Source organism: Solanum dulcamara, chromosome 9 (assembly GCF_947179165.1).
Source record: "Solanum dulcamara chromosome 9, daSolDulc1.2, whole genome shotgun sequence".
Classification (NCBI taxonomy): Eukaryota; Viridiplantae; Streptophyta; class Magnoliopsida; order Solanales; family Solanaceae; genus Solanum; species Solanum dulcamara.
In genome coordinates this window covers 65,747,955-65,767,390 of record NC_077245.1, presented here as the reverse complement: position 1 = coordinate 65,767,390, position 19,436 = coordinate 65,747,955, and the positions used below count along the sequence as shown (strand labels likewise).

At 37.6% G+C, this 19,436-nt stretch overlaps 1 protein-coding gene across 1 annotated transcript in view; it reads left to right on the top strand.

Annotated features, from left to right (window-relative positions):
- LOC129902233 (protein TRAUCO) overlaps positions 1-19,408 on the top strand; it is a 31,450-nt gene extending 12,042 nt beyond the window's left edge. The window contains exon 4 of the mRNA XM_055977351.1: positions 19,246-19,408. The gene's annotated coding sequence lies outside the window, so the exon portion shown is untranslated. The remainder of the gene's footprint in view (positions 1-19,245) is intronic.
- The last annotated feature ends 28 nt before the right edge of the window (positions 19,409-19,436 follow it).

Below are 19,436 nucleotides of genomic sequence, written 5' to 3'. Positions count from 1 at the left end.
CTAAAATCAGTAATTATTTATTAAAACGTGTTTTTCCTAATAATTATTCCTTCTTTTAAAAAGATAAAAAAGAACTTTTCCCCGAGTTTACATTTTAGATGTTTCATAGTAAGTTTTGCATGTACGAAGATGCTTTTGACTTATTATAGTATTAAGTAGGGGACGCAAACGATGCGGTCGAGTCGGATATGAATTGCTCAAAAATGAGTCAAGTGAAAATAGATAAAATATTCGACTCAATCCATATTTGATATGGATAAAAATGGATAAATTCAATGGATAATATGAATATTCATACTATCCGTTGCTTTTTATCATGTAAAGAAATAAGTACTTAAGATTTTTTTCTTACAAGGATATTTGAATTCCTTGTCCGCTCTTTTCAATATTTTCTGAAAAACAAATTTTTTTTTTCTTTGGTGTGTTTGGTATGTGGAAGAATATTTTCATATTTTTCTAAAAAATATTTTTCTATAAGATGAGTGGTCCTGAGTCAAGTTTGGGCGGTCAAACTTTGAGTGTTGGTTTGGATTCAAGAATCATCTTATAGAAAAATATTTGGGTTCAAGAGTCTTGTCGGGGTCGGACATCAAATTACACGTCTGGACCAATTTCGGGTGGTGAGTTTTAGAGAAAGTTTTGAAAAATATTTTTCTAATTTAAGGAGAGTTTTTCAATTTATTGCCCTTACTGCTAGAAAATGCTAGAAAAAGCCAACAGAAATGGAAAAAGAAAGAAAAGTCAAAGTTGCCAAAAGAAACTTTTGACAGAAAAATAGTTGCCAACACGTTTTGGCAATTTTTGACAGAAAAAATAGCTGGCAACACGTTTACAAAGCGCGTAAAATTTCTTTTACGCGTTTTGTTCCTCTTATAAATAGAGGGCCTAATGCCCTCATTTAAATCATTCTAAAAAGAGAGAGTAAGAATACAAAGAGAGTTTATACACCAAGATAAATATTGTAGTCTTGAGTGTCCTTTTTAGTAGTTGTTCCTTTTACAAGAGAGAAGTGTTAATTGCTGTTTTCTCCTTGTATTTGAGAGCAGTGTACTCCATATTTTAATAGTGAGATCTTTCTACCCCGTGATTTTTCCCCTCTATCAGTTAGAGGGGTTTCCACGTAAAATTCTCGTGTCCAATTTATTTTCATATTAATTGTCATATCAAACTTTAGTTGTGGTGCTTCCTCCCTCCAACAGTGGTATTAGAGCCCTCGGTTATTCTGTCTATTTTATGCGAAGGTACTATTTATGAATAATAACTTTTTGTGAATAGTAAAATTTGGTGAAAAGTACTATTCACATAAATAGTAAATTTCGGTGACGGTACATTTTGTCACGATTATTCGTAAAATATTCAGAAATGATCTAGAAAGGTGTGAAGCAAATAACAATGTTGAGTACAACAAAGTTTGACGTTGAGAAATTCAGTGGGATTAATTTCTCATTGTGGAAAATGAAAATAAAAGCGATATTGAGAAATAACAATTGCTTAGCTGCAATTGAAGGCAGGCTCACAGACTTTGCTGATGACAGCAAGTGGAACGACATAGACAGCAATGCAGTTGCTGATCTACACTTGGCACTAGCTGATCAAGTATTGTCTAGTGTGGCTGAAAAGCGGACGGCGAAGGAAATATGAGATACTCTTACAAGGTTGTATGAGGGCAAGTCTTTGCATAATAAAATATTCTTTTATAATAAAATCTTCTTAAAAAGAAGATTGTATACTCTTCAAATGGCAGAATCCATGTTAGTAACTGAACACATCAATACTTTGAATACTCTGTTTTCGCAATTTACAATAATGGGTTGCAAAATAGAGGAGACTGAACGTGCGGAACTTCTACTTCAAAGTCTGCCTGACTCGTATGATCAACTCATCATCAACCTGACGAACAATATAGACAGTTTAGTTTTCGATGAAATTGCAGCCGCTGTCTTAGAAAAAAAAAATTAGCGCAAAAATAAGGAAGACAGACAAGTAAGTTCGCAACAAGCTGAAGCCTTGATGATGGTGAGAGAAAGACCAACGGAACGTGGCCTTAGTAGGAGTCATAATCATGGCAGATCTCAATCAAGAAGTAAGAAGAATATCAAGTGCTACAACTGTGGTAAGAAAGGGCACTTCAAGAAAGATTGTCGGTTCAAAAAGAAGAGTGAACACCCTGAGCCATCAAATGCTCAAGGGAATGTTGCATGTACCTCAGATGATGGCGATATTTTATGTAGTGAGGCAATATCAAATAACAAAGGCAGAAAATGTTTCGCTGATGTCTGGATCATGGACACAGGAGCAACATGACACATGACTTCCCAGAGAGAATGGTTCCATCAATATAATCCTATCTCAAGAGGATCTGTGTTCATGGGAGACGATCATGCTTTGGATGTTATTGGTATTGGGTCCATCAAAATAAAAATGTATGATGACACGATATGCACCATCCAAGAGGTACGACATGTAAAAGACTTGAGGAAGAATCTATTGTCTTTGGGATAATTAGATGATAATGGATGTTCATATAAGACTCATGGTGGAGTCATGAAAATATTCAAAGGAGCGCTTGTAGTGATGAAAGCGGAAAAATTTGCTGCAAATCTATATGTGCTTAAAGGTGAAACACACCAAGAAGGAGAAACATCAACCGCATCAGCAAGTTCATTTGAAGAATCAACGATGATATGACATCGTAAACTTGGCCATATGTCAGAACGAGGTTTGAAGATTCTTGCTGAGCAAAAACTTCTTCCAGGGCTCAAAAAGGTTTTACTACCCTTTTGTGAGCATTGTGTTACCAGTAAGCAAAATAGACTAAAGTTTAGCAGTTCCTCTACTAAAAGCAAAGAAATATTAGATCTGGTCCACTCTGATGTCTGGCAAGCATCGGTGGAGTCCCTAGGAGGAGCGAAATATTTTGTGTTATTTATTGACAATTACTCCAAGAGAAGCTGGGTGTATCCAATCAAGAGGAAGGCAGATGTTTTTCAATTTTCAAACAGTTCAAAGCGCGGGTGGAACTTGAATCTGAGAAAAAGATCAAGTGTTTGAGGACAGATAATGGAGGAGAATACACTGGTGATGAATTTGATAACTCTGTAAACAAGAAGGTATTAAACGGCAGTTCACGGTGACATACACTCCACAACAAAATAGAGTAGCAGAGCGGATGAACAAAACCTTGTTGGAACGGACAAGAGCTATGTTGACAATTGTAGGGTTGGAAAAACCATTTTGGGCAGAAGTAGTCAAAACCGCCTGTTATGTGATCAATCGGTCACCATCAACCGCAATTGATCTGAAAACGCCAAAGGAGATGTGGACAGGAAAACCAGCTGATTATTCTCGCTTACATATATTCGGAAATCCTGTTTATGTTATGTACAACACCCAAGAAAAATCGAAGTTGGATCCGAAATTTAGAGAATGCATTTTCTTAGGGTATTTGATGGAGTCAAGGGATATCGCTTGTGGGATCCCACAGCCCGCAAGGTGGTAATCAGCAGGGATGTTGTATTTGTTGAAAATAAAATACAAGCAAAAGAAGGTAGCACATCAAAAAAAAATCAGAGACTACTACAGTTGAAGTTGAAGAAATAGAAGAAGTTTCAGTTTCTTCTGAAGCAGCACCAGAGCACGAAGAACAAGAGCAAGCTGAGATCGAAACTCCAGAAGTTCGATGGTCAACTAGGGAGAGAAAAGCACCAGCTTGGCACTCAGATTATTTTATGGAGAGTAATATTGCATACTGTCTACTAACAGAAGATGGAGAGCCTTCAACTTTTCACGAGGCTATGAAAGGCCAAGAATCATCTCTGTGGGTGGCAGCAATGCAAGAAGAAATTGAAGCTCTTCATAAAAATAAAACATGGGATCTTGTTCAATTACCACAAGGAAGGAAGGCCATTGGAAACAAATGGGTCTACAAGATCAAACGCAATGGCAATGATCAAGTGGAGAAGTATCGTGCAAGATTGGTGGTGAAATGATTCGCTCAAAAAGAAGGTATAGACTTCAATGAGATTTTTTCTCTGGTGGTTCGACTCACAACAATTCAAGTGGTCTTGGCGATGTATGCTACATTTGACTTGTACTTGGAGCAGTTAGATGTAAAACTGCATTTCTTCATGGAGAGCTTGAAGAAGAAATTTACATGCTCCAACCAGAAGGTTTTGAAGAACAGGGAAAAGAGAACTTGGTTTGCAGGTTGAACAAATCTCTATATGGTCTCAAACAGGCGCCGAGATATTGGTATAAGAGATTTGATTCCTTCATTATAAGCCTTGGATACAACAGACATAATTCAGATCCTTGTGTTTATTACAAGAGATTTGGTGATGATGATTTTGTTATTTTGCTGTTGTATGTTGATGACATGTTGGTAGTAGGCCCCAACAAAGATCATCTCACAAATTTAAAGGCACAATTGGCTAGGAAGTTTGAAATGAAGGACTTGGGACCAGCAAACAAGATTCTAGGGATGCAAATTCACCGAGACAAAAATAATAGAAAGATTTGGCTTTCTCAAAAGAACTTGTCACGCCCCGGGAGGGTACCCTAGACGTAACCGGCACTCAGAAACCATTTCTGGCTCCCAAGCGAACCACATAGCCTGATCACACATCTCGCTCATTCATTCAATCAGCGGAAGATAAAAGAATAAAGAGAATCTTCGATGGGCAACTCAAACATTAGTCTAACTCAAAGAATAAAGGCCATGGGCCAACAAATCAACTCTAATATTTGTCATTATAAATAGTTTTACAAGAATAATTTAAGGAAAGAAATACTCAATCGACGCATCACTATCTAGTCTATGAAGCCTCTATCACTACTATCTAATTGGTGCCAGTGACATGTTCATGGCTACCTCAACTCAAAATGATAAGGGCTAACTCGACGCAAGAATACACAAACGGTGTCCTCCGAATGTAGGGGATGACTCACCAATACGCTGAGTGCAAATAGATCCCCAATGATGCTCCTATTGACGATCTCTTAAACCTGTCTCTGCATCATGAAACGATGCAGGCCAAATGACGTCAGTACGTGGAATGTACTGGTATGTAAAATGGCAGAATGAAATATACCTCAAGGAAGAGTAACGCTGGTTCAAATATCTCAACTCATAAAAGATAAGAGGGACTCAAATAAAGCGTCATAAGTCTAAAGTAAGGATACAGTTTAGACACAGACCAATCATATGCCATACAATCCAATCCAATTATGTATAATACAGTTCAATCAAATCATTTACAATTCGATTATATACACTCAACTCAACAATCAACTCAATAATCAAATCCAATCTAGTCACATACCATTCTATTCAATCCCATCACAATTCATCTAATCCAATCCAACCATATACAATCAACTCAATATTCAACTCAACAATCAGCTCAAGGGACTCAACTCAGTAAATATACAAATTAAATTATACAACGTTTTACAATTCAACTCAAAGGACTCGACTCAAGCGTCTTAAGTCTAACAAGAAATAATTTAGACAGGACTAACTCATAAGCATATAGCAACTCACTCAACTCAACTGACTCAGAGTACTATCAAGACCTAAATGGGAGTTTCTCTTAACCTACAACCATCACTTATGAGCCAGTGAAGGTACAATAAAATGACGTTGTTGCCGCGCCCGTTCATACCTTGCCAGGGTATGAATGAATCAAACACTCATGGATCCAATCCAACCAAGTCCTATAATGTCAGTACAAATCTCTCGGGGAAGCATCCGACTTAACGGTTCAATCCCCCCTACGTTTGGCAACACAGGTATTGGGTTCGAGTATGGACTATACTCTTGCCCAATTCGGTGCTCGATACTCCTCCCATGACTCCATGCTCATAAGACTCCTCCAATTATCTCAAACAAGCCCTCATGGCTAGTTTCATGTGGAACATTGCCACCTCATCAACTTTGTTCTCATTTCAACTCAATTAACTCATAATGACAAGTCTCATTGGACCTTCTTTCAAATCGACTCATCTCAAATCATTAAACTCTTCTCTTTAAATTTTTTTTTATACAATCTCAACTCAATGAATGCAGAAAATATTATGTACATTAAAATATAATTTCAACTCCTCAACTCAAGCTCAAAATAGATACTTTAATGTAAAAATACTCAACTCATTTAAAGGTTCCTCATACTCAACTCATACTTAAACTCCTTTCTAAATAAAGGATGAAACTAATAATTCTTTAGACTCAAAATAGTGTATAAATAGGTTATGCAAAAAGGTTCACAAATACTTTATTTAAAGCTCCTCCTCAAAAGATCATTTATTTCCAAAATATTTCTAAGACTCCAATCAACTCAAATTATGCACATCATATACCACAAAATCACATTAGACTCAAATCCACTTCATCACACAACATCCTCACCAACATGACCTCTTCATTTACATCATTGTCAAACATTATCATCACATCAATCGTCAAACATCCACTCCGAAATCCTTATTTTAGTCCTATGTTCATTTTATAGAAGAAAAATGACATTTTTAACTATCCAATTCATTCTTTTCATTCCAATCAATACATATCTACACACAACTATCCATTTCAACCTCAAGACATTTATAACAAGAAATCTCATCTTGGGTTCATGTGAATGAAACATGAATCCATACTCTCAACAAAACTCAACTCAAGAATATCGTCAACATCTATAAATCTATATACAAAGATACATTTGTAGTCAAAAATATGAAAGATAACTATTTAGTAACTCAAGTCATTAAAATCATCAATCAACCATTTATATCTAAAAACATTCCATAGTTTAGGGAAAACTTTCAAGAAAATCTTTCTAGAAGGTGCAACTCTTTCACAACTCCTAACTAACACATCTATGGACATATGGAAGAACTCAATCCATATTCTAGGTTAGCCTTACATACCTTGTTTGAAGACTTTGAAGAAACCTTGGTGTTAGATCTTCAATGAAAGGCTTGAATCTTTGAAACTCTTGAAGGCACCCTTTGTTGGAGATGGATTTGGAGAAGAAGAAGAAGAAGAAGAGAGGGAAAATATTTAGGGCTTTTTAGAGAGAGAGAGAGGAGCTGAAAATAATGGTCCAAAATGCTCAAGGATGGTGCATATATAATTTGAAAAAGTCCAAGTTGCCCCTCTTCCAAAAATCTAGAAATTTGGGCAAAAGTCTTGCTGGCGCTATAGTGGCGCGTCGCGCCACTGCAGCGCCAAGCCAAAAATAGGTTTAAAACCCTGCACATCTAATAGTGACGCGTCGTGCCAAGCCCCAAACTACTGAGGCTGTTTTCTGGCGCTATAGTGGCGTGGGGCGCCACTGGAGCGTCAAGCCTGAAATTCGCCCAGGCCTGAAATTCCTGCAGTACTAGTCTGTAGTAAAATGGCCATAACCTTTGACTCCGAACTCCAAAAATTACAATCTTGGTGGCGTTCGAAAGAAGACTCAAAGACCCTTAATTTGGTAGGTTGTGGGACACTCAGTTCTTTATATCCTAGGAGATATGATCGTTTGAAGTTGACCCTTAAATTAACTCATCCGAAAACTTAACCGATTGGAGTTCTTTGGACTCGACTTGGTGTTAGAGATCCCTTATGACCCCTAAACACATCTAACACACTTCAAATACTTAGGAATTAATAGTAACTCATATGTAGAATTACAAGTCCTCTAGTCCGAGTCTACCCCCACGTGAAGAAATGTTCGATTCTTTGCGAAAAAATTTCCGGGGTGTCACAGAACTACTTGAAGTACAAGACCTGACATTGCACAAACAGTGGGAGTGGTTAGTCGATACATGGCTAATCCTGGTAGAGAGCATTGGAATACCGTTAAGAGGATCTTGAGATACATCAAGGGTACCTCAGATGTTGCAATGTGTTATGGAGGATCAAACTTTACTGTTAAAGGTTATGTTGATTCAGATTATACAGGTGATCTTGATAAAAGCAAGTCCACCACAAGTTATATGTTTACTTTTGTTGGAGGAGCTGTAAGCTGGGTTTCAAAACTGCAATCTATCGTGGCAACATCTACGACGGAAGTAGAATATGTAGCAGCTACACAAGCTAGGAAAGAGGCAATATGGATGCAGATGTTATTGGAGGAGCTCAGGCACAAACAAGAGAAGATTGCTCTGTTTTGTGACAGTCAGAGCGCTTTGCATCTTGCAAAGAATTCGGCATTTCATTCAAGGACTGTCACGCCCCGAGAGGGTACTCTAGGCGTGACCGGCACTCAGAAACCATCTCTGGCTTCCGAGAGAACCACTTGGTCTCATTACTCATTTGTTCATCAGCGGAAGACTTAATAATACTAATGTGGGATTGTCATAATCAAAGGAAAAATAGATAATTCTTAGAAGAAGTAGTTTCTAAGGAGAACTACTCCGATTACATCATCAGACTCTGTCTATGAAGCCTCTAATACTCTTAGATGGTGCCAATGACATGTCCATGGCTACCTCAAAAGAAACATCACACTCAACAATAATAAAAGGATAAGGAGTTCCTTCGAATACAAGAAGGACTCACCAAATAGCTGAAAAGAAATGATCTTCAACGATGCGCCTGTTGAGGATCTCTAACACCTGTATCTGCATCATAAAACGATGCAGGTCGAATGTCGTCAGTACGTGGAATGTACGAGTATGTAAAATGGCAGGAAGGTAAGGACAGATATCAAGAAACTCCTCTCAAGAAAACTCAGCTCAGAACTCAACATCATCTCAACATGAATATGTAATGCAAATATAATAATAAAAATAATAGTAATAAGCAATGCTTACTCAGTTGGGAGTTTCTCTAACCGACAACCATCACTTATGAGCTAGCGATGATACAGCGAAGCGATGTCGTTGCCACATCCATCCAATACCTTGCCAGGGTAAAGGACATCACCATCTTGGATCCATTCATCAAAGTCCTCTTTTTGGGACTTAAGAGGCATAGCCTCCATCCTATGCTGGCTACGTAGTTCTGGGGTTTGAGTCAATTAAACTCTTACTCAACTCGGTGCTCAATACTACTCCCAAAATATGTGCTCATATTAAACTCATCATCTAGTCTCATTGGACTTTAATTTAAATCATCAAACTCATCTCATTTCATGTTCATCAATCATTATACTTCCAAAAACATCATTTACATCTCATCAAAACATCTTGCTCAAAATATCATTTTCTCAAATTCATTCAAATTCAACTCTTTTGCTCTTTCAAAACTCAATAAAATACATATATAGTATTAATTCATATAACTTTTTTTTTATCAATGAAAATAATAAAAAGCCAACATCTTTACTCAAAACATGTGTAAAAATATTCATGAACATCAAATCAATTAAGATTCATGGGAAAGTAGCCATGAACAATAATTCCAATAATATGAGAGATAATAATAATAATAATATTAATGCATAAATATATCAAACTCAATAGAAGAAGAATCAATTCATCTAGAATTCAAGATTTGGATAAAATTCAACTATAATTCAATTATAATGAATTTAAATATTGGGCGCATGGACGAACTCAATCCGATGCTATGAAAGCCTTACATACCTTAAATCCGAAGGTTTACTCCGAATTGGAATACTCTTGGATCCCTAGCCTTTTCTTCTCGCCGGAGCGTTTTGTGTACTACCCGGAGTATAAGAATAACCGGAGTAGTATTTTTATACTACTAAAACTAAAACTATATTGAGAAGAAGTATATAGAGAGAAGAAATGCTTAGGAAAGCTTGATGAATAAAATGAGGAAATAAGGTGGGTATTTATAGGTGGGAAAGAGGGACCTAACAATAAATAAAATAATTATAAAGAAAAATCTGAAAATTTAATGGAATATATTGATGTCATGGATGATGTTAAATGGAGGACAATTTATGTCATGCATGATGTCAAATGCATCTAGATGTTTCCATGGTAGGTAAGATGAGTTCTTTTTAACAGAATACTCATTTTCGAAGCTACGTTTGAATAAGATAAATTCCTTATTAGGATTTGGTTTCTTCATAAGAATTGTAGATATGGAAGTCTAGTTTCATATCGTTCAAGAATCAACCAATTTGGAGCAACCTACAGTGAGATATGAATTTTCTTCTATCAACACTCAATTCCGTCACAGCACTATATCTTGCAAAGATTAATTTATTTGACCTACTTATACTCCGAATTTGAAGTTACGTTCTTCATGAAAGTTGTAGGTAAGGATGTGGTGATTACCCAGAAATTTGAATCACCTAATTTGGACCAATCTATGAAAAGTTATGCCCAAAATACAGAGGCTGTATTATTTTTGTCGAGAATTGAAATACCGACATACAACATTTTAGGGGTTGTTACAATATCTCCCCCTTGGGATCATTCGTCCTCGAATGAAGATGAAAATAGGAGACATAAAGAATGAATATCATCAATACATCAACTCCGATACTCAAATGGTTAATGACTCAAACTCAAGAATAAACATCGACTCAAAGGTAGAAGTAAGGAATATTACCTTGAATATCGTCATCAGAAGGCATAAATAGATGAGGATAGTTAGCCTTCATATCTTCTTCAGCTTTCCATGTAGCCTCTTCAACAAATTGATTTCGCCATAGGACTTTGACAGATGCCACTTCCTTAGTTCTTAATTTGCGAACCTGACGATCAAGAATTTGAACTGGAATCTCTTCATAACTCAAACTCTCTTTCACCCCAATGCTCTCAGCTGGGACAACAAGTGAAGGATCTCCCAAACACTTCTTAAGCATAGAGATATGAAACACGGGATGAATAGCAGCTAATTCTGGAGGCAACTCCAATTCATAGGCTACGTTACCTACCCTCCTCATAATCTGATAAGGACCAATGTAGCGGGGACTAAGCTTCCCTTTCTTTCCAAATCTCATCACACCCTTCATGGGTGAAACTTTCAAGTATACCCAATCGTACACTTCGAACTCTAAATCTCTTCTTCTAACATCAGTGTAGGATTTTTGGCGACTTTGAGCAGTCCTCAACCTCTCTTGTATGGTTTTCACCTTCTCCATAGCTTGGTGAACCAAGTCTGGTCCAATCAACTCAGCTTCACCAACTTCAAACCAACCAATTGGTGATCTACATCTCCTCCCATACAGAGCTTCATAAGGAGCCATTTGAATACTCGAATGGAAACTATTATTGTATGCAAACTCAATAAGAGGTAAATAATCATCCCAATTACCTTTGAAGTCAATGACACAGGCTCTTAACATATCCTCCAAAGTCTGTATCGTACGCTCTGCCTGGCCATCTGTTTGCGGATGAAAAGCAGTACTAAGGTTCACTCTTGAACCCAAGCCCTTCTGAAATGACTTCCAAAACTGAGCAGTAAATTGAGCTCCCCTATCAGAGATGATAGACAAAGGAACTCCATGCAGTCTAACAATCTCTCTAAGATACAGTTTGGCATAATCCTCTGCAGTGTTCGTAGTCTTAACCGGCAAGAAATGGGCCGATTTGGTCATCCTATCCACAATCACCCAAATAGAGTCATGTTGTTTGCGGGTTCGTGGTAAACCGGTAATGAAGTCCATATTGATCATTTCCCACTTCCATTCCGGTATCTCTATATTCTGAGCCACTCCACAAGGCCTTTGGTGCTCAACTTTAACTTGTTGGCAATTTGGGCACTTAGACACAAACTCTGCTATATCTCTCTTCATTCCACTCCACCAGTATACTTCTCTCAAGTCATGATACATCTTTGTTGAACCTGGATGGATGGAATACTTAGAATTATGGGCTTCTTTCAGGATTCTCTCCCTAATACTATCAACACTTGGAACACATAATCTTTCTTGATATCTCAACACTCTATCTCCCCCTTTGGTAAAAGCCATTACCTTCTGCTTGTGAACCTCATCCTTCAGTTAAAGAAGAATAGGGTCCTGATCTTGCTTTTCTTTCACCTCTGCAACTAGAGATGATTCGGCTCCATTTCGTACTATTGTACCACCCTCACTAGAGTCAATAAGTTGAACTCCCAAACGTGCAAGTCTATGCACTTCCTTTGCCAACTCCTTCTTTTCCTCTTCCACATGAGTTGTACTCCCCATAGATAACCTGCTAAGAGCATCAGCAACTACATTTGCTTTACCTGGGTGGTAGAGAATGCTCATGTCATAATCCTTGAGCAACTCTAGCCATCTCCTTTGCCTCAAATTCAGCTCCTTCTGGCTGAATACATACTGTAAGCTCTTATGGTCTGTGAACACATCCACATGTACACCATAAAGATAGTGACGCCAAATCTTAAGAGCAAATACCACAGCTGCCAACTCAAGGTCATGAGTGGGGTAGTTCCTCTCATGAGTCTTAAGCTGCCTGGAGGCATAGGCAATGACCTTACCTTTCTGCATCAATACACATCCCAACCCAACTCTTGAAGTATCACAATAGATTACAAAACCATCCATTCCTTCGGGTAGGGATAGTACTGGAGCAGTAGTCAATCTAGCTTTCAACTCTTGAAAACTTTTCTCACAAGCATCAGACCATTGAAACTTAGCCTTCTTCTGAGTCAGCTTAGTCAATGGTGAGGATATGGATGAAAATCCCTCAACAAACCTTCTGTAGTAACCAGCCAAACCTAAGAAACTCCTTATGTCGGTTGGAGAGGTGGGTCGGGGCCAGTTTTTAACTGCCTCAATCTTTTGAGTATCAACTTGGATTCCATCCCCAGATATAATATGACCTAGGAATGCTATAGACTCAAGCCAAAACTCACACTTTGAAAACTTAGCATACAACTCCTTCTCCTTAAGAGTTTGAAGGACAATCCTAAGGTGATTAACATGCTCACTCTTACTTCTAGAGTAGACCAAAATATCATCGATGAAGACAATTACAAACGTATCTAAGTATGGCTTGAATACTCGGTTCATGAGGTCCATAAAAGCTGCTGGAGCATTTGTCAATCCAAAGGACATAACAAGAAACTCAAAATGACCATAGCGGGTTCGAAAAGCCGTCTTCGGGATGTCACATTCTCTCACTTTCAACTGGTGATAGCCTGATCTGAGGTCTATCTTAGAGAAACATGTGGCACCCTGAAGTTGGTCAAATAAATCATCTATTCTGGGGAGAGGGTACTTGTTTTTAATGGTGACCTTGTTTAGTTGTCGGTAATCAATGCACATTCTAAGGGACCCATCTTTCTTTCGTACGAATAGGACAGGAGCGCCCCAGGGTGAGACACTTGGCCTAATAAACCCCTTATCTAGGAGGTCTTTCAGTTGTTCTTTCAACTCTTTCAACTCAGTAGGAGCCATCCTATAAGGAGGAATGGAGATAGGTTGTGTATCAGGAAGGATATCAATACCAAAGTTTATCTCTCTATCAGGAGGAATTCCGGGTAGATCCTCAGGAAAGACTTCAGGAAACTCATTCACAATGGGAACTGACTCAAGAGATGGAGTCTGATCATTAATATTTTTGACTCGAACTATATGATATATACATCCCTTAGAGATTAATTTTCTGGCCTTAAGGTAGGAAATAAATTTACCCCTAAGCACTACAGAATTCCCCTTCCACTCTAAGATAGGCTCGTTTGGAAATTGAAACTTGACAATTCGGGTCCTACAATCAACCGAAGCATAACAAGAATAAAGCCAGTCCATACCAAGAATCACATCAAAATCAACCATGTCCAACTCAACTAAGTCAGCCATGGTATCCCTATGATAGATTGACACAGTACAATTTCTATAGACCCTCTCAGCTAAGATAAAATCACCAACAGGAGTAGACACACTGAAAGGCTCAAGAAGACACTCAGGAAGGATCTCAAATTTACTAGCCAAGTAAGGAGTCACAAAAGATAATGTAGCACCCGGATCAAGTAATGCATACACATCAAAAGAAAGGACTCAAAGCATACCAGTAACAACATCGGGTGCGTTTTCTTGGTCTTGGCGACTACCCATAGCATACAGGCGGTTGGTTCCCCCACCTGCACTTGAAGCTGCACCTCTATGATTACCTCTATTCTGTGGAGCTGCAGAAGAAAACTGAGCTCTACTACTTCCATCTCCCTGCCTTTTTGAAGGACACTCATTCTGGAAGTGACCTATCTTTCCACATCCGTAGCAAGCATTGGTGCCCACACGACACTCTCCCAAATGGAGCCTTCCACATCTAGCACATGGTGGTTTCCCTCTAGAACCTTGAGCCATACTTAATTGGGACTGAGAACCTTGAGATCGGAAGTTTTGGTGACTTAGAGATCTTTGATCATACCTGGTATTAGGTGTAAAAGTATTTGTTGGGGAAGGTGCATAATTGGAAGACCTTTTCTGAAAGAAAGACTTGTTACCCTTCCCTTGCTTCTGCTCATTCTCATGCCCAGCAGACTTAGCCTTCTTGCTTAGGTGTTCTTCTCGGTCCTTTTTCTTATCATCCTCAACCTGCTGAGCATACACCATCAATCTAGAAAAATCCATGTCAGAAATCATTAGCATTGCCTTACATTCTTTCTTTACATGTTTGCCTAAGCCAGAGACAAACTTCCTCATCTTAGACCTCATATGGGGAATCATTTCTGGGGCATATTTGGACAATTGAATAAACTTCAAACTATATTCTTTCACAGTCATACTCTCTTGCTTGAGGTTCACAAACTCCTCAATTTTTGCTTCACGTAGCTCTTGGGGAAAAAAGTTATCAAGAAATGCTCTTTCAAACTCATCCCAAAGAGCAGGCTCTGCATCTTCACCTCTACTTTCTTCCCACTGGTTATACCAGACATTTGCGACATCCTTGAGTTGATAAGACACCAACTCAACACCCTCAATCTCTGTAGCATGCATCACTTTTAGTATCTTCCACATCTCATCAATGAAATTTTGGGGGTCTTCATCAACGTTAGAACCCGTGAAGACCGGTGGATTCATTCTCAGAAAATCTCTGATCCTCGTGGCAGCAGACGACTCTTGATAACTAGAGCTAGGAGTTTGTGAACTCTGGCTACTATTTCGAGCAGCCACCAACTGGGTGAGCATAGCAATCGCTCCTCGAAAATCATCCTCAGAAGTAGGAGTGGTCTGAACAGTAGGTACTTGGGGTACCTCAGTAGACCTTGCAGGTCGGCCCCTAGTTCTCCGTGGAGGCATCACTGACTGTGGAACCTCAGTGCTGGGAGCGTTCCTCTGACTAGCTGAACGTTTAGGAGGCATGTCTGAAACGTGTAAACGCACGAATTAGAAAGAAAGCTTTTATAGAGTTAAACTCTATCGCACGAACTCAGATTATGAAAGAAGTGAAATAATTCCTAATGTCCTATAGCTTCCTGATTATAAGTGTGGTGCACGACACACCTATAAACAAGACTCTACTAGACACGGCTTCATAGACACCCTAGGACTCTTGAACTCTGTGCTCTGATACCAAGTTTGTCACGCCCCGAGAGGGTACCCTAGGCGTGGCCGGCACTCAGAAACCATCTCTGGCTTCCGAGAGAACCACTTGGTCTCATTACTCATTTGTTCATCAGCGGAAGACTTAATAATACTAATGTGGGATTGTCATAATCAAAGGAAAAATAGATAATTCTTAGAAGAAGTAGTTTCTAAGGAGAACTACTCCGATTACATCATCAGACTCTGTCTATGAAGCCTCTAATACTCTTAGATGGTGCCAATGACATGTCCATGGCTACCTCAAAAGAAACATCACACTCAACAATAATAAAAGGATAAGGAGTTCCTTCGAATACAAGAAGGACTCACCAAATAGCTGAAAAGAAATGATCTTCAACGATGCGCCTGTTGAGGATCTCTAACACCTGTATCTGCATCATAAAACGATGCAGGTCGAATGTCGTCAGTACGTGGAATGTACGAGTATGTAAAATGGCAGGAAGGTAAGGACAGATATCAAGAAACTCCTCTCAAGAAAACTCAGCTCAGAACTCAACATCATCTCAACATGAATATGTAATGCAAATATAATAATAAAAATAATAGTAATAAGCAATGCTTACTCAGTTGGGAGTTTCTCTAACCGACAACCATCACTTATGAGCTAGCGATGATACAGCGAAGCGATGTCGTTGCCACATCCATCCAATACCTTGCCAGGGTAAAGGACATCACCATCTTGGATCCATTCATCAAAGTCCTCTTTTTGGGACTTAAGAGGCATAGCCTCCATCCTATGCTGGCTACGTAGTTCTGGGGTTTGAGTCAATTAAACTCTTACTCAACTCGGTGCTCAATACTACTCCCAAAATATGTGCTCATATTAAACTCATCATCTAGTCTCATTGGACTTTAATTTAAATCATCAAACTCATCTCATTTCATGTTCATCAATCATTATACTTCCAAAAACATCATTTACATCTCATCAAAACATCTTGCTCAAAATATCATTTTCTCAAATTCATTCAAATTCAACTCTTTTGCTCTTTCAAAACTCAATAAAATACATATATAGTATTAATTCATATAACTTTTTTTTTATCAATGAAAATAATAAAAAGCCAACATCTTTACTCAAAACATGTGTAAAAATATTCATGAACATCAAATCAATTAAGATTCATGGGAAAGTAGCCATGAACAATAATTCCAATAATATGAGAGATAATAATAATAATAATATTAATGCATAAATATATCAAACTCAATAGAAGAAGAATCAATTCATCTAGAATTCAAGATTTGGATAAAATTCAACTATAATTCAATTATAATGAATTTAAATATTGGGCGCATGGACGAACTCAATCCGATGCTATGAAAGCCTTACATACCTTAAATCCGAAGGTTTACTCCGAATTGGAATACTCTTGGATCCCTAGCCTTTTCTTCTCGCCGGAGCGTTTTGTGTACTACCCGGAGTATAAGAATAACCGGAGTAGTATTTTTATACTACTAAAACTAAAACTATATTGAGAAGAAGTATATAGAGAGAAGAAATGCTTAGGAAAGCTTGATGAATAAAATGAGGAAATAAGGTGGGTATTTATAGGTGGGAAAGAGGGACCTAACAATAAATAAAATAATTATAAAGAAAAATCTGAAAATTTAATGGAATATATTGATGTCATGGATGATGTTAAATGGAGGACAATTTATGTCATGCATGATGTCAAATGCATCTAGATGTTTCCATGGTAGGTAAGATGAGTTCTTTTTAACAGAATACTCATTTTCGAAGCTACGTTTGAATAAGATAAATTCCTTATTAGGATTTGGTTTCTTCATAAGAATTGTAGATATGGAAGTCTAGTTTCATATCGTTCAAGAATCAACCAATTTGGAGCAACCTACAGTGAGATATGAATTTTCTTCTATCAACACTCAATTCCGTCACAGCACTATATCTTGCAAAGATTAATTTATTTGACCTACTTATACTCCGAATTTGAAGTTACGTTCTTCATGAAAGTTGTAGGTAAGGATGTGGTGATTACCCAGAAATTTGAATCACCTAATTTGGACCAATCTATGAAAAGTTATGCCTAAAATACAGAGGCTGTATTATTTTTGTCGAGAATTGAAATACCGACATACAACATTTTAGGGGTTGTTACAAGGACAAAGCACATACGAGTTCAGTATCACTTTGTTCGTGAGAAGGTGGAAGAAGGCAGTGTGGACATTCAGAAAATTCACACGAATGACAACCTAGCAGATATGTTTACAAAGCCGATCAACAGTAATAAGTTCATATGGTGTCGATCTTCTATTGGCCTAGCAAAAATGTAACATTGCAGTAATTGGGTAGAAAGGATGGTGTGAAGACTTAATTGATTCTCAATTAAAACTTCAAGTGGGAGAATGCTAGAAAATGCTAGAAAGAGCCAACAGAAATAGAAAAAGGAAGAAAAGTCAAAGTTGCCAAAAGCAACTTTTGACAAAAGAATAGTTGGCAACACGTTTTGGCAACTTTTGACAGAAAAAATAGCTGGCAACACATTTACAAAGCGCGTAAAATTTCTTTTACGCGTTTTGTTCCTCCTATAAATAGAGGGCCTAATGCCCTCATTTAAATCATTCCAAAAAGAGAGAGTAAGAATACAAAGAGAGTTTATACACCAAGATAAATATTGTAGTCTTGAGTGTCCTCTTTAGTAGTTGTTCCTTTTACAAGAGAGAAGTGTTAATTGTTATTTTCTTCTTGTATTTGAGAGTAGTGTACTCCATATTTTAATAGTGAGATCCTTCTACCCCGTGGTTTTTCCCCTCTATCAATTAGAGGGGTTTCCACGTAAAATTCTCGTGTCCAATTTATTTTCATATTAATTGTCATATCAAATTTTAGTTGTGGTGCTTCCTCCCCCCAAACACTTACTTTATGTGTGGAAGTCATTTTTCTAAATTAGAGAAATAAGTTCATTTGAAAAATATTTTTCAAAACATTTAAGCCAACCAAACATGAAAAACTTAGAAAATATTTTTCTTTATACCAAACACACCATTAAGAACTGTAATGTCTTTTTTAGAGGTTCCTACACCCTTACATAATTTAAGGGAAGTGCAATTGATGAATGCCCATAAGTTATGCATATTTTATGATGGATAATATGATATGATATGATCCACATTTAAACGATTGATAACTAACCCATTTAAAATGGATTGGGTGGAATAGATAACCATAAATTTACCCATGTTGTCACCCCTAGAATTAACTAACTATTTAATCATCCTTCAAATTTGAATTATTTTGATTTCACTCTATCTGCCACTTGATTAGGCGGACTAGCAAAGCTTCATCGACGGCATAAAATGTTTTCATTGTTTATTGTTGAATTATGGTGAAAATAATGATTTTACATTTAAATTTATAATTTATCCCTCAATTTTTATTGCATCTTTTCATTTCTTCTTGGTTTTGCAATCATATTACTTAGCCTTTTGAGCTCCGCTCTTTGCGCGGAGGTGGAGTCATGAGGTCCATGAGTCCTACCTCCCCACCCACCTTTTCTCTCAAGCTTTCTTCAAGACAAACTCTAGATGTGATGTTAGAGATGCACATTTTGAGCTCATGCAGGCGGATGTTCCCGTTGATCTTGTGCAGAAGAAATGAATGCAATTCTAGGTTTTCTTTCTTATGACCCTTGTTGATATTATCTTTGATAATGGGTCTCTAAAAAGAAGCTATTTCTGATGCTAATTAACATGTTTCCATCTACTACCTCATTGTTGCCTATTTAACTTAGTAGATCTGTATCTAATCTAATATCTTAATCTGTAGGTCTCCTTGTTGGATTTGCTCTACGATGATGATGGTGGAGTTTTAATGCATTATTTTATGTGTGTGTTGAAGTTGGAACATATATAAAAAATTGTATTCACAGTGCGACAGTAGAGGGTACTATTGGAATTTTAGTTGTATCCTAAATGTGATGGTTGTTGTCTAGGTTGGGAAGTAGAAAAATATTGGTT